Below are 15559 nucleotides of genomic sequence, written 5' to 3' on the forward strand. Positions count from 1 at the left end.
AACAAGGATTTTGTGCCAGATTTTGTCTGAGAGGAAAATTAGGTTCAGTGCACCAGATTTCTCCCTGTAGTCTGCTCAAAGCACTAGTTGCATCACTTTTTGGAGCTTGCCATCATAGGCTTTTAAACCCTCAGCTGATTTCAAAGGAACAACATAACCTCCCCCCAGCTGAGAATGTGACCCTTTGTATGCATTAAACATGGGCCAGTTAATCGTTTTTAATTTGTGTAGCCCCAATCCCAGAGTATGCTTACAGAATAGCTGGCATGGAAGCTTTCTGTACTTCCTCCCATGGTATAATGTTGTTCCTCCTGTTCAGCTCCATCAGTTATAGTTGACCACTGTTCATGAAAAGAAGGAAGCTGTCAGCCTTGTATGCTGTACCATCATAAACTTTGGCTACATAATCCATTTTGGTTTTAATCCATAGAGAGTATAAGCATGAAAAGCCTATCAAATTGAAGAAGCCAAGCATGCTGGCTGTGGAGGGGTGGGGGGAAATGGGAGGGACTGTTTTATTAATTGACACTTTCTGTGATTGCCAGAAAGTAACTCTGTACTGAGAGATTTTTATTGTCTAATCTGTGTATTTCATCAACGTTGGGTGAAACAGATTGTAATTGAATTTTCAATATATGGGGTGGAAGAGAATACCATGAGCTTCCTCCGGATTTCACAGAGTGAATTGGAAACCAAAATAGTAATGCAAGGATACTTGTTTTTTTTTCCTTTCAAGGGTGCCGTCAGCTCTGAAATGCTTTGGAAAAATAAATAATTGCCAGAATTAGGGCAGAGAGAAGCTTTTTAATTTTGCCAGCATCTGGAAGTGTGCTGTTTATTGAGAGATGATACCTTTACTGATAGCATGCAATTTTCTTTCCAAATAGATTATTTGAAAAATGTTTAAAAAAAGAAATCTCTGTATTTAGTAAGATGAATAAGGAGGCGAGTATCTGTCTTTTTGGTTCACAAGAAAGTATGGTGTCACTGTGACCCCATTTTGAAGTACCATGTCTGAGAGGGTCTATTTGGGAAAGCTGCTCCTCTGCAGAAACTTCAAGCAGATTTTCCAGTGAGGTACAGTTTGAGCTTAAGTGGTTGACCATTCATTTCATACTCCAGGCAAGCCTGGATGATGTGTTGCAATCCCAAATCAGATTTGACTGTAACATTCTCACTTAATAGTCCCAAGGGTCAAACCCTTGGCTGCTGTAAAGGGAAGATATTCCACTATGGAATTTGCTTCTCTGCTTAGCTGAAAAGAAGCCAAGAGTTGTTTGACCCTCAGGGCACAATATAAGGCTTGTCTAATCATATAGGCTTTTGTTGGAAGGGATGGCATGAAGGAACTCAATTTGGGTATTTTGATTGGGAGAGGTCTTTTTGGACTTGCGAGTTGCTGTTATACCAATTAGTTCTTTGATGACTGAAAACAGGCATCACAGGTAACTATTAACAAAGGCACACATCAGATCAATGGAACAGATTTTCAGGTTGTGGGAGCCACGAGGAGGTACCTGTAATGTGTTATGGGTTTTTCTTGGATTTTTTTTGGCTGAATGGGAGAGATGAAACTAGCAATAGCTTTGTCAATGATTTCACCAAAAGTTGCTCTTGGAATAGGGCTTGTGTACCTTGAACTGTTTAACATACATAACCTTATATCACTGATAGCGTGTCTTCTGTTTATGGATCTCATTGTCTTGGTTCTGGCTTTTATTTGTGTTACTTTGAGGCCTAACACAAATAAAGGCTTGAAGCATAAACACATCTGGCATTGGGTGCATTGAGAACCTCAAGGCAGCCTGTTGCAACAAGTTAGAAAAATCTTCTTTCACAGTTTGCTTACAAAATGGTTCTGAACTTGTGTGGCACCCAGGTGTTTTTCTTGCATCCAGTCGTGTTTGATTCATTTTATTGGTGTCTCAACTTCTTTGGTGTTGGAGAGTATATAGCTCTTTGGTTAGAGAAGGATATTAAAAAAGCTTATTTTTATTGCCAGAATAACAAAAGTTGACATTTCTGTGTAGTATTTAAGCTCAGTTTTTTTTAATTCAATTTTTAGTAAATTTTCCATACCAGTGATCATTTTACAAGCCTATTTCGGCTGCTTACGTAGGTAGAGAACAATGTAACCCACAAAAATCAATTTTTCCAAGGGAATAAAAGGGGGAGGAGGTGGTAACTGTTTTCTGTTTGGTGTACTTCTGACATTTTCTTTCAGCAAAGAAATTGCCTGGTGAATGTGTAGGAACTTTACTGTGCAAAATAAAATTTACAACAGGTGAGTGAAAAATGATGTTTTAATTCATTGAGAGGAAAAAGGGATAAAGATATATTTGCGTGTCACATTTTCAGATTTTATCCTCTGTTTCTTTAATAAGGAGAAACTGCAAAATAAACTATTGCTAATATAAGACTCCAGCACATGGCTATTGGAAATGACCTAAACTCCTTATTCCACCATCATAGACCCACATCCTTGTTAGCCCCTTTGAAAAAAATATCTTTTGAGTCAAAAGATCTACATATACTCATAAGCATGTGACTGAAACTGGACTCTTCAGGAATAGAAAGCATTCTCAGGTTTAATACACATCCCTCTTGATCCGTGTCTCCCTTTATTTCAGAGGATGCTGTCTTTTTCAGCTGAAACAAAATGGAATCCTATTAGCATGTTTGATGTTTTGGGTTGATCGAAGTGGACCATGTCTCTGATTTAAAAACAGAAAAAGGAAGCGATAACTAATCATGTAGGGCTTGGCACCTTCATTTATCAGTTATATTTAACTCGCGTACAAGAAGAGTTGATAGTCACGTTAGAGATGATGCTTGTATTGAAAATTAACAATGTAAAAAATGATTGGGGTTCTTAAGATCTAAGCTGATTTGTGCATTCGTCATCTGAGCTAGAGAAAAGCTGGATGGTGGATCTGTTGCACCAATCATAAAAGCTGTAGGTCACTTTTAGGAAGGAGTTTGAGTCTTTCTGTCTTTGTACAGTATGTGTTTTAACTAACATCTGGTTCACCGAATCCAAGAGATCTCATTGTTTACACAGCAGTTCATATTGCGAACACAGACACTTTAAAAAGTAGCTCTCTTTTTGCTATGTTGTTCATGGAAAGACGTTTCATTTTCATCAAAGCTGAGGAAAAAAGCCCTTCTGGCATGAAATAAAAGGGCAGACTATGATAAGCAGCTAATCACTGAAAGAATATTAATAGAGAAGTGGCCCCCTATGTGGAACACAATAAATGAGAGGTTCAGATTACTGGTCTTAAGAAATGAAGCTGAATTTTTTTATTTGAAGTATACTATTTTTGTTAGTGAGTCATGAACTCCTATAGAGTTAAAACAGTATAAATCCTGTTATTTCAGGTGGTTGTGTACTGCTCGGTTTATGTATAATAATGCCAATCCTAAGAAAAATAAAGGAAAGCGAGGTGGGAGAATGAAAGTAACCACTAGTTTTATCCCAAACTTTCCCAGTGAAATTTATTTTAATTTATATATCTATCTAGTCTGGACAATTTTTTTTTTGTTCAGCAGGCAAAAAAAAGCCTTACTAGATGAAGAAACCACCCCCTGCCACCTCATGATGAATTAAATCACTTGCGGGGGAGAAAAAAAGCACCAATAGGATCTTTTTGGGAAAGGGTTACAGGATGAACTGTTTGTAAACTAAGAAAAATATTTAAAGCCAATGTAAACAAACAGAGAATAAATGCATAAAATCCAGGGTAAATAGCCTTGGTTGACTCCACAATAAGCTAAATAAGGCATCTGCCTGTGCTGTTAAAGAACATCAAGGATAATTTGACACTTGGTGTCTTGTTAAAGTGCAGTCTCTCAGGACCAGAGCTTGCTCTAGCATGGACTGGGTACTGCCATTGACTTCAGTGCTTTGACTGACTACCATTGGACTTGCACCTATTACAACTGCCAATAGGATCTGGCTCTAAAAAAAAATGCATTTAAACCAAAAGGCTACGTGAGATTCAGCAGAGCATCCAGAAGGTGATCCTCAGCACAGTAGTGACTCATTGCAGTCAAGTAATTCGGACTTGTCTGTAGTAGTTGAACTAGACTTTCACATGATTCATTAGGAAAGCCATGCACATAAATTACTGGCTCCTGAGTGATTTACCTTAAAGATCTTTTGCTTAGTATTACAAAAATCCATGTGCATGTGTAAACCTACTCACATGTGTGTTCATCTACAAATGTAGGACACACTTGAATGTTTAGCAGGTGGAGGAGAAAACCTGGGCAGGTCCTGCCATAAGACCAAATTTCAGAATTTAATGCTATAATGACCTTAAATCCATTTGGAAACACTAGGGAACTCTTCACAAGGCCAAAAAGTGGTAAGTGTTACATAAATAATAACAGTGCATGAAAATTACTGTTCCCAGAGTTTGTGCAAAGTTGCATAGAATGGTCCCTTCTTTGTGCAGGCAAGAAAAGCAAGTGAGCTCAGATTGCTTTCAGAGAAAAGATGGGCTAATGCATGTGTACTAACCATTAGTCGATAATAATTCTCTTCGTAAATAAAGAGCTGTAAAGCAAGAAGGGACAGGTACTACTGGAGTAATTTAAAGCTGTTTCTTTCCCAGATGACTCAGTCTTAGTCAGAATAATATCCTTGCCATATATGTAAATCATCAGAAAACCAGTGTATTAACTTTCAGGGATGGTGTTGAGTGTATACACTGATCTGCTTTACATGGATGGCTACTTCATACTTCCCCCATGTATCACATTGCCCAACATGGATCTGTTTACAATGTAGAAGCTAAAAATCAGCTTCTTTTTAAATGGGTAAAAAAATATATATTGCTGGAATCAGACCTTGAAAAATCTACCTGGTGTCTTCTAGGCAGAGGATTGAACACACAGCCCAGAGGTTGTATCGAGAGATAGTATACCACTGAGGCTTTTAGCATCACCTAGCTGGCCTGGATAAGGTTTCTGGACTTCCTTCTGGTGCCTTGACCTAAGCCTGACTCAGGGGCTCCATTTTTCTTTTCATTCTCTGGCTAATAAATATCTGGTGAATCTTTTTCTCTCAAATAAAAACTTGCTCCCTTCTGAGCAAGTTTTCCTGCATGCCGTTGGCAATTTGATGGTTTACAAGCCCTGGCTGGAGTTCATCAGATAACAGAAACAAGCTGAGACAACTTTCCACAGACAAGAAGTTGGGGGTTTTGGGGGAGGGAGGGGGGGTTGAGGGAGCATCACAGAGTAAAGCTTAGCACCTTACTGCAAAACACTTTGCATGACAGACAAGAATTCTGCCTAGCCATAAATAAAATGCCAATCATTCTAAAAGGACAGTTTCCTTTGGCATGTTATTTAGGCTAAGTACAGGCAACCAAAAAGCCTGAGGCTGAATCGATTCAATATTCATAGGTTATTCTAAGTCGCATACATTGAACCAATAAGCAAGTGAACAGATATTCACTTTTGATTCTGGAAATGCAGCTACATGCCTGCATTAGTGCAGGCCAGAGGCCAGGGGGTGCTAGAGCACACCTCCCTGCTCAGCTGGAGCAGACAGCTTGTGCCAAAGCTAGCTTGGCTACCCTGCAAGGGCGGATTTGCAGAAGAGGTGCAAAGCATCCTGGGTAGCTGGGGGACTGCAAGTTAACTTGAATGTGGAGGGGATTTGGGACAGAAGTTCAATAAATGGATTTAACTTAAATCAGTTAAACCTGAATGGATGTAGTACCAGACTTACCTTAAACTGGTTTGGCCATTTTGAAAGTGATTTATGTGCACTGAACTTCTGTTGTGTTACAGATTTGAACTGGTTTCCAGTCACTTATACCAGTTTGTGTAATTTCTGTCCCTTGAGATCATTTGTTGGCCTTAGGGCACAGCACTACCTTGCTGGGGTGGGGGGTTATTTTGGGGTTTTTTTTTGCTTTGCTAATAGTACATTGTTTCATGCTTATACCTGTGCAGTTTCTTGGAGTTTATTATGGATAGCATGAGTGTAGTTGAATAGAATTTGGCTTGGTTAACTGAGTGATAGATAACATACACATATTCTTACTGCAAAGAGGAACTGGATTATTACTGTATTGAAGAAATAATTCTGTATGTAGCAGGTCACAAAATACTACTGCCCTCTCACTGTAGCACTGGAGAGTTTGCAAGGGAGCTTCACAAAAGACTCTGAAGGGACGAGTCAGAAGGAAGTAAAAAGGTTATAGAAGAAGCTATACTTCCTTATACCAGGTTTCCTCTTAACTAGCCCATTAATTGATATATTAAGCCATTTAACGTGCTGAAATTGATGTGACAAGAAGGATGACTAGGTAAGGCAAAGTTGGGTGAGGGCTGCTTCTAACCGTCACTTTTTATTGTGTGTGCCTTTTTGTTGCTTTGTTGTATATTTTTTCTTTTCTGGCTTCTCAGAATGTGAGATTCTGAATAGATGACCACATGTCTTGGTGTAATTGATACGATCTTGCATGCTGCTGCCAATTACATGAGGATCAGGAAGGGCAGACATGCAGCTATCCTAAGGGAGTCGCATAAGTGACTGTTATGTCACCTTGCTGTAGCACAATAATTTCAAAGTGATTTCCTTGGGACCTGGTGTTCTGCGGTGGATCATTGGGGTTCCACAAAGAAGTTGGGGGTAATACCAGTTTAGAGCAGTTCAGGAAGTGAAGTGTCACCATTGCTGGGCTGGGTCACCTAGCTCTTCAGATAGGGATACAGGACCCAAGGCAGAAGTGATTATGAAAGCGTCGACAATTTTAAGACATTTGAAAACCATCGCTTTATGAAGCAGACACCCGGAGATGTATGTGAACAGACAGAACTGAAACTGAGGTAATGCTTCACCAGTTTAGTGGATTTACCCCAATGTAGGGGCCTGTGTCATCTGTCATCTGATGATTGCTGTTGTAAATATTGTATCTGTGTAGGGCCCAGAGTTACTGCTGTTGTAATAGACTTCCTTAGATCAAATGACTTGGATGTCTTTATGCTGAGATTCAGAAGTGTTATGTAAAGGAGGCCATGGTAGATATAAATTACACATCAAAATTCCTCTAAATCTAAAGGGAGTGTAAGATGATGATATCTATACTTTGGAAGGACCAGAAGACAGTGTAAATTAAACAACAACTTAGCTTCTCTTTGAATTTGGCTCCAGGAGCACAAAAAAGTCATATATGCTGTTTTATAGTGAAGAAAAATCTACGTATAATACCATTTCATCCTTACATAGACTCCTTATGGTGCATATATCAGTGTTACCAACATCAGTTGCATCTCAGTTAGTATTTGGAACATAACTTGGCTGTCACTGGGTCTAATCCCTCCTAACCTCTGCTTTGTGAACAGATGCAATTTATTCATTCAGAAAAAGTCTTTCTACTGTTCACCTTGACTTCTTTGGAACCGTGGCAACTGAATCCCTGAATATCCCAGAGATTCTGGGGCAGAAGTATAATTTCCAGGTGGAGAAGTGAGCTCTGTAATAATTTTGAACCAGTTTCTTCCCCCTAAATGTAAAAATCAGGTTATTTTGATAGGAGAGAATTATATTAACTGGGGAATGCAAATCCCAATGAAAAGCTTGTGAGTGGGCAACTGCAGCTCTCCATATGTATGCAATTTTACAGCTTGCTGTTTTTAATTGCTTTGTTTTATAGGCAAGGAGTTGATTCAGTAGGTAAACAAAATTGATTTAGACTTGTTGAATGGACAGCTGACCGTCTGCACCTTGAAATACAGACCTGTTGCTGCTTTCTTCTCTCTTCCCAATTTTATATAGTGCAGTACATCAACTGCAGTTTTCCAGCTTTTTCCGACTGAACGCTTTGACTTCACTGCTCAGTAATTCTGTGGTTTGTGGACTCAGGCTTGGATATGATTTGTTATGATCCACAATAACTCTGCTTTCAGACAGCTGTCAGACCTAGGCAGGCTTCGTCTTGCTTTCTGGGGCTTGCCTCACACCTTTTCAAGGAAGGTGGCTGAAGCCCAATGCATCATAGTCATGCAGGAGTCTGACTTTAAAACATTGCAATAAGGGACAAACATATCAAAACCACTAGAATGAATAGGGGCCAAAAAATTGAACAAAAAACCCATACAGAGCTGCTCATTCATTCAGTAAAGACTTAATGAAATTCCAAGGGAAAGAGTCCATTAAATTCATCTGCATTTATGAATTTTTTGATTTGGTTTAACTGCACTTTGGAACAATTTGGATAAATGCAGAGCTGTAATGAAGAACACAAGCTGAGCAATATAACGTACTTGTATAATCTCAGGGAGTGGGGGTTCCCGTTACTTTGGTGTATCATTTCTATAATTCATTTTTCTAATGAATAGCAGCAGTACATTAGCAGCACAAATCACCTGTCCTAAAACAATAACCCTCATTCATTCCATGGTACATACTGATACCCTGAAGCCAGTGAGCAGACTCCTAGTAATGACGGCCCTTTTTAGAGGTAGTGGTATGGTGTGGGGCTGATTCACACAGATGTTGTCTGCCAGGTGATGGAGCCCTCCATACAGAACAAAAGCCTGAGGTCCATCTGCACTGGTCACTTGCAGGCAGGGGGTCTTGAGGCTCAACTTCCCAACTCCACTGCTACCTGCCCTCCCACAGGGGCCTTTCACAGCTGCACTGGGGCTCAGGGGTGCAAGAAAGCAGAATTTGACATCTCTTTGCCAGAAAGAATGTGTCTGGTTTCTTGTTTGCTGTAATAACAAAACCATCCACTATTAAAACGTATTGAAAACCCTAGCTTACTTTTTTTTTTTACTTCTGTAAATTGCTCATTTATTTTATGACCTTGACTCAGCAAGGAGACTGAAACCCGTACCTTTCATTTTTGTTTTAAGGGAGTTTTACTTTGTGGTTCCTGTGCAGCTGTAGCACTTGGAATACTTTTTTTAAATCATAAAATCTAGCTGTGAATTGGTAACTTGCAGCCCATAGAGTTGAGGAGGTTGAACATCTCCAATGAAGAAGTTACAATAGGGCCTTTTTATACTTCTCTTACCTGCTGTCAGGGAGCCATTTGTGATTTAGAAATCAAGGGTTTAATATACCAAAGGTGTATGGGCGCAAATTTGACAGCTAACGGGAGAGGACCTTTCTCTGTATTCCATTGTGATACAATGGTGGAATGCCTTGTGCCCTGTTACTTTTTCCATTTTCTTCAGATCTTGATCTCAGATACTGTGGGAGGTACTGAAAGTTGATGTCTATCTTTGAGCCAGATGCAAATCAGTAGCATTCAGGTCTCTGCCACTCCCAGTCATTATACCAGGCTGCCTCAAGGTGCTTGTTTGCTCTGCTTCTCAGTATCCCCATATATAGATGTGCATTTTAAAATGAGAAAGTTCCATCCTTTCTCTCCCTCTTTCTCTAGTATACTGGCTACTGGGAGAAATAAAGGGACCACAAACATTCAGGCTGCTGATTGCTAACTACTCACTCCTAGTGGAGAACAATCTGCAGGGTCAAAACAAATGATGAAATTTCTACGGTCATATGTCAGAAGAAGAGTTGAAATGAAGAAGGTCCCTGGGAGAAGGGAGACAAATGCTTGAAAATGTTGGCAGCAGATAAGAGACTAACCATAGGGACACTGACATTTGAAGACAAAAACAGTATTGTGGCTCTTCACTTTGAAGCCCTACTTTGAGGTTATTTGCATTTGGAAAAGGGATACTCACAAAATACAGATGGTGCTTTTTACCTCGCATGCATTTAGGTCCCGATTTTGCTCTTTCTAGAAAAGAGTTATTGGCTGTAGGTTTAAATGGCAACCCAATTTGCACCTTGTGCAAATGCTCTGTTTCTGCTTAGTGTTTCCAACAGGATATGTTATTTCCATTCATACGTCATTGACACATTGCTGTTGCTTCATGTTCTGCACTGGGCAGTATTGTCTGAAGGTGTGGGTATTTGCACATATAGAGAGGCATCTTATTCTAGCAACTCAGTGTCTCCCCATTTCCCTTTTATCCTCCCCTCTGCCTGACTTGACTTTTAGACTGTAAACTCTTTGTAGGTCTGTCATTTATTATGTAGTTGTTGCTTAGCATAAGTCTCAGTCTTTAGGCACTACTACAATATAAATATAAATGTTTTATAATATTTAAACGTGTATACATTTTTATTTCCCTTTATGTTGCATGTTCTGGTGGGGTTTTTGTTTTGTTTTTGCCTTTTTTGCCATTCATACAACTAAAGAATAAAGGAAAGTTCTGATTGTGCTGTCCTATTCAGAAGCTCGGGATAGTGTAACTCGATGCTAGAACAAGAACATGCAGTTCGCTTTGGCAACACGTGCATCTGAGGGCAGAACTGGGTCCTTAATACTGCTGGCAGTGATAATAGTGGTGACATGTGATACGGAAAGCAGAGAGATACGACTGCCAAAGAACTTGTTTTGTCTAAAGCAGAGCAAATGTAATACGAAAGCAATTAGGGAAGTGGGAGAGAAAATTCAGGGCTAGTATCCTCTTACGGAATAACTTTTTTTTACTTGACAGACAGTTTAATCAAAATTCCAGACTGACCTTTTATTAATTAACTTGGCAAAAAAGTGGTTAATTTTTATTTTTTTTCCTTTCAGTATAACTTCACCAATTTAAAACATATTCAGTTCAAGGTTTCTCAAATGTTTGGTGACAAATGATTAACTTTTCTCCTCTTGGCTGTACTACTGTATGTATATTGCGACTAATACGGGTTTAATTTAATGGATTATTTAAAACTGGATATACTATATGCTAATCTCCCCTTTCACAGGAAAAGACCTGGATTAATTCCACCAATATCTGGAGTTGTTTATTCCTGATTTAACATAAATGTGACTGAGAGCAGAATCTGGGCCCTATTGCAGAATATTGTGAACTGATCACTTTTTTAAAAAAAGCTAGACTGGTAACTATAACATCCTGCAGTACATTTTGGAGAGTTTTAACATAATTTCTGTGAGAAGCATTCCACTTCATCTTGCAAAACTTGTGGTTATGTTTTACTAAGAAATAAAACAGTTAATTCAACTGGCTTGAGAAAATGGAATTGTGTACAGTTCCTGATTTTTTTTTTTTATATATATATATTTAAAAAAAAAATTTTTTTTTCCCCCCTCAAGTACTAGGTTTCAGAAGGCCTTTCAGAAAAGATAATATTTAAAGCCCCACTACAAAAAAGTCTGGGGCACACATTTAACTTTATGCACATGTAGAAGCCCTTGCATCAGGGGTGAGGAAAACACTCCCAATATGTTTGGTTCCTAGATTTTCCTATGCTCCCCTTATGACACAGCTTGACCCTAGAGATAAATCATTGGTCAATATTTACACCACCATTTGTAAATGATGTGACGTCACAGATTGGGCAGTATGATACCACAAACAACTTGATTGGGAGTAGAAGGACATAGGCTGTATGAGTCCCACCTGGTTCAACTCTGAAGCTATAAGTGTGAAAGCCAGTTTTACTTCCACAGAGGATCATAGAACCGAAGGACCAGAAGGGACCTGCAAGTTTTCTGTCACTTCTTAAAACAGACTTGTGGAGGAAGAAGTTGGGGGAATAATAACATTATTACAATGCAAGACACAACTCTTCCTTGTATAGACAGGGTACTTTACAGCCTCTCAGGAACATGAGTAAAACTAGTGTATAACGTGTAACATGAGAGCAGCCTCATCGGACTTTGAGAGGTGATTAAGAAAAGAAGAACTTGTGGGCAGGGTCCTACATCCCTTGCATGCCAAAAGCTCCCATTGATAGTAGCACAGGACCAGTAAGCATAAAGAAAAAGCAGCCTATATCACAGTGAATTTAAAAAAATGTCAGACGGGCTTCAAATTGTTTTTGTATGTCTGTGTATAGATGACTGTGCATGGTGAATGGAGGGCAACCTAGAGTGACAGTAATATTGTAAGAGGGAAGGCAATAGACAAGTTGTTCTGTCCTTCAGCTTGGCTACTGTATAATTTATAACCCAAAATAATTAACAAATTACTGCATGTGGAAACAACAATGCTTGTTACACTGCAATTTTATCCACTTGCCTAAGCCAATATTTGCATTTGCCCTACTGAATGAGTTAGGTTTTTCTGATTAATATTTGGTTGGTTTGGAAAACCCCATCAGGCTAATTGTGGTTAAGTTAGGTAAACAGGGCCAGGTGAGTAAGCAGACCTTTACAAACAAGGTGTGCAGAAGGCAGTGTTGAATAATTTTGTAAGATAGAGCACAAAGATAATTTATCTGGTTTTGCTCACAATGCCTACAACACAGATATGTACGTATGTGTGTGTGTGTGCGCGCGCGCATGTGTTTTAATATGTTTGCCTTTGGAAATTAACTTGTGTTTTTAAGAGATCAGTCTCCCATACTTTTCTAAAAGGGTGTAATCAGGTGATAGTTCATCAGGAAATTATACTGTTTAAAGATCATGCTTTCAAATAAGAAGGAAATGAATCACAGATGAGCTTCAGTGCATCAGTCTTAATTTTACTACTCATAAGCACATAGAATACAGGTGTTGTCAAAGATGCATACTGTCATTTTATCCAAGCACTAGCACAGCATTGTACCTTCTGGCACCTGGACTGCATTTAACATCCTGTGTTCTGAACCATATCTGCACTAAACTATATCTGGAACATTAATGATAAATGCCTAAGGCAACATTTGAACAGTGGGCATAGAACTCTTAATTATCAATGGAATTTCACAAGATTAATTTCTTAAATTGGAATTATTTATCAGTGCATATTTAATCTTCAGGTTTTTGACTGGACAGCCTTCAAAATATACCATGATATTTTTAAAACTTTAGACAGTCTTGAATTGCACTTTATATTAAGGCTTTAATTAGAAGTGCATTTTAAAAGATATATAAATGCTGTTTAATAGATTCATCTAATTGGGGGTGGTACCAGATGAGTGAGAGAACAAGGTAAATTTCCCTGTTTTTAAAGAAGGCAAAAATGGTATCAAGGCAATTGGAAAACCATTAGTGTGAAAGCTTTCACATTTTAAAGGAAAGAATAATTAAAGATAGGGAGATAAATTGAAAAGGGGGACAAAATGCAATACAGGGTCCCCAAATGTAGAAGATCCTTGAATCTTTTTTACCAAGAACTGACTTTGGTACTACGTGAAAAATTATTAGCTAAAATGGAGGATATAGGGATTAGTACAAAAGAACTGGCAAAAGGAGAGGTAATAGGTTGTAGAAAAAAGGAAGCTATCAGGATGAGGGGAAGTTACTCTAGTAGGCTTTGTCAAGGATCAGTCTTGGACCAGCCTTACCTTCATTGATGATGTTGGCATAAAAAACTAATTAGGACATAAAGTTAGGCAGATTTATCAATTTAGAGGAGGATCAACATATACAAGAAGAATGGGATGACTTTCATAACTGAAATAATAAAAATGAGACGGAATTTAATATTACAAAAATGTAAAGGCATGCACTTGGGAACTAATAGGAATAATTTTCTGCTACAAACTGGGCGATTTTCAGTTGGAAAAAACAAGGGAGAAAGACCAGGATGCTTTAGGTGATGAGGTGGCTCTGAAAAAAAAGTAAGTGGAATAGTTGGTGTTTCAAGTAGGAGTTTACAAGAGAGAGAAAGCATTCATACCATATGCAAAGCATTGGTAAGACCCGAAGTAGAATACTGCATACAGTTCTGGTCACCACTGTCCAAGAAAGATAGATTCAGAAGTGCAGAGATGAGCTATTAAGATAATAAAGGGAATGGGGAATCTATTCTGACAAGAGGAATTGAAAAGAGCTTTAGCCTTACAAAATGAAGGCCCAAAAGAGTGTGATTTTCTCTATAAATATATTAGGAGGTAAACACTAGGGAGGAAGAAGAGATATTGTGAGAGCTGAGGGCAATGTTGGCACAGGAACAAATGGGTATAAACTGCTTGTGAATGAATTGTGCCTGGAAACCAGAAGAAAGCTTCTAATCGTGAGAAGAATGAAGCCCCTTACAAGACGTAACATGATACAGTCATGAAAGGGATGATAAGATATGACTGTTTGCAAAAGACAGGAACTGGATTCAGTGGTTTGAGGTTCCTTCTAATCCTGTTTTATTAAAAAGTAATAGTAGCCAAGAGACAATTCACTTGCAACTATAGTTAATAGTTATCTACAATACCTTCTCCTAATGTGCCGCTAACCTCAGTAGCGGACTGCCTTTTTAACTTGTTTATATCTATTCCTAGTTGATTAAATCTTTATAAACCATTTATAGATAGAGCTTTGATGTTACAAAAATTATTGTTACAAACTATTAGTGTTGTTTTGTCCAGAGGCCTTCCAGGGTTGTTTTGTGGCCGGGCAGCAATGATGCACAGGGGCAGTACTGGCTTCTATGGTGTTGATCACGGTGGTGAGATCAGCTGCTGCTGCCATGGCAGCATCCAGGGCTATGGCTCCAGTTGCCCCCACCGCCCCCCACCCCAGTTATGTCGTGGTTTTGTCTCCAGTGTTGAAATAATTTGCTTATTAAGTTAAGCAATATTTTCTAATGTGAAAGACATGAATTGACGGGAGAATAAGGTTTTTGAAGCACTTTAGACTAATATTCAAGTCATTCATATGGTTCTAGACAAGAGCGTGCCTTTTTTATTTAGTTTCCTTGTGCCTGATTCAGAGCTTACTGAAGTCAGTAAGAGTTTCTACACTGACTTAAGAGTCTAGTCTGAAGACTAACAGTTTCATACAGTTGGACAAATTGATGTGTATATGCAAGGGCATAAGTTGGCCAAATATGGATTTGTCATAAGACCTATGTAACGGCATGCGATCTTCCTCAGTTTTTGACAACTCTCAAAATACTACTATTAAATTCTGGTTTACAATTTATGAAAGAGAAATGTCATATATGTCATACATTTACAATGAAAGTGATCCCTAATGAAAAATGAAGATTTAAATCTTCTTTTTAAAGTTACCATTAATTCAGGTGCTGTGTTTAATCAGCTGAACTTTCCGTTTGTGGCCTGATGTTTAAAATTCCCCTGAGAATAAAACATTTTAGAGAGAGAGTTCAGAGCTTATGAGAAAATTCAAAAGGTCAAGGACACCTCCATATTTCCTGGTAACTAAAATTCACTAAAACCCCCAATGTGGCTGTTACAAGTCAAAGCAGTCTCACGACCTTATCATTGTAATTCATCCCCCATTTTTTCCATCTGTCTATTTGTAATCAGCTTGAGGAATGTCTCAAATGAGACTGAAAGAACTTTGAGGCAACAATAGTGTGTTTTATTTGTTTGTACAGCGCTGTGCTTTTTAGTACTTATTTACTAGTAAATGGCTCCATTAATACCCAAACTTGAAAACTTTATGATGCCCCATCCCACCTGCGGAAAATATGGCAGGCTCTCTGAAAACTGATAGGGAGATGCTGTCTGCAACCTGAAGAATTTATATTTCTAATTCAAATCATAAAATACAGTGTTTTAGTGGATGAAGTATACAGGATAAATTACTTAGATTACATGGCTACATGTTGAATGTTA

General features: G+C 38.5%; 1 protein-coding gene and 1 long non-coding RNA gene across 2 annotated transcripts in view; one reads left to right on the top strand and one right to left on the bottom strand.

Annotated features, from left to right (window-relative positions):
• The window catches only part of EGFR (epidermal growth factor receptor), a 235064-nt gene that overhangs the window by 112336 nt on the left and 107169 nt on the right, over positions 1 to 15559 (top strand). The window lies entirely within an intron of this gene.
• Positions 1 to 15559, bottom strand: part of LOC132250866 (uncharacterized) — a 52199-nt gene that overhangs the window by 1836 nt on the left and 34804 nt on the right. The window contains exon 3 of the long non-coding RNA XR_009462528.1: positions 255 to 341. This is a non-coding gene — a long non-coding RNA (uncharacterized LOC132250866). The remainder of the gene's footprint in view (positions 1 to 254; positions 342 to 15559) is intronic.

The sequence above is a fragment of the Alligator mississippiensis genome, chromosome 5, assembly GCF_030867095.1.
Source record: "Alligator mississippiensis isolate rAllMis1 chromosome 5, rAllMis1, whole genome shotgun sequence".
NCBI lineage: Eukaryota > Metazoa > Chordata > Crocodylia > Alligatoridae > Alligator > Alligator mississippiensis.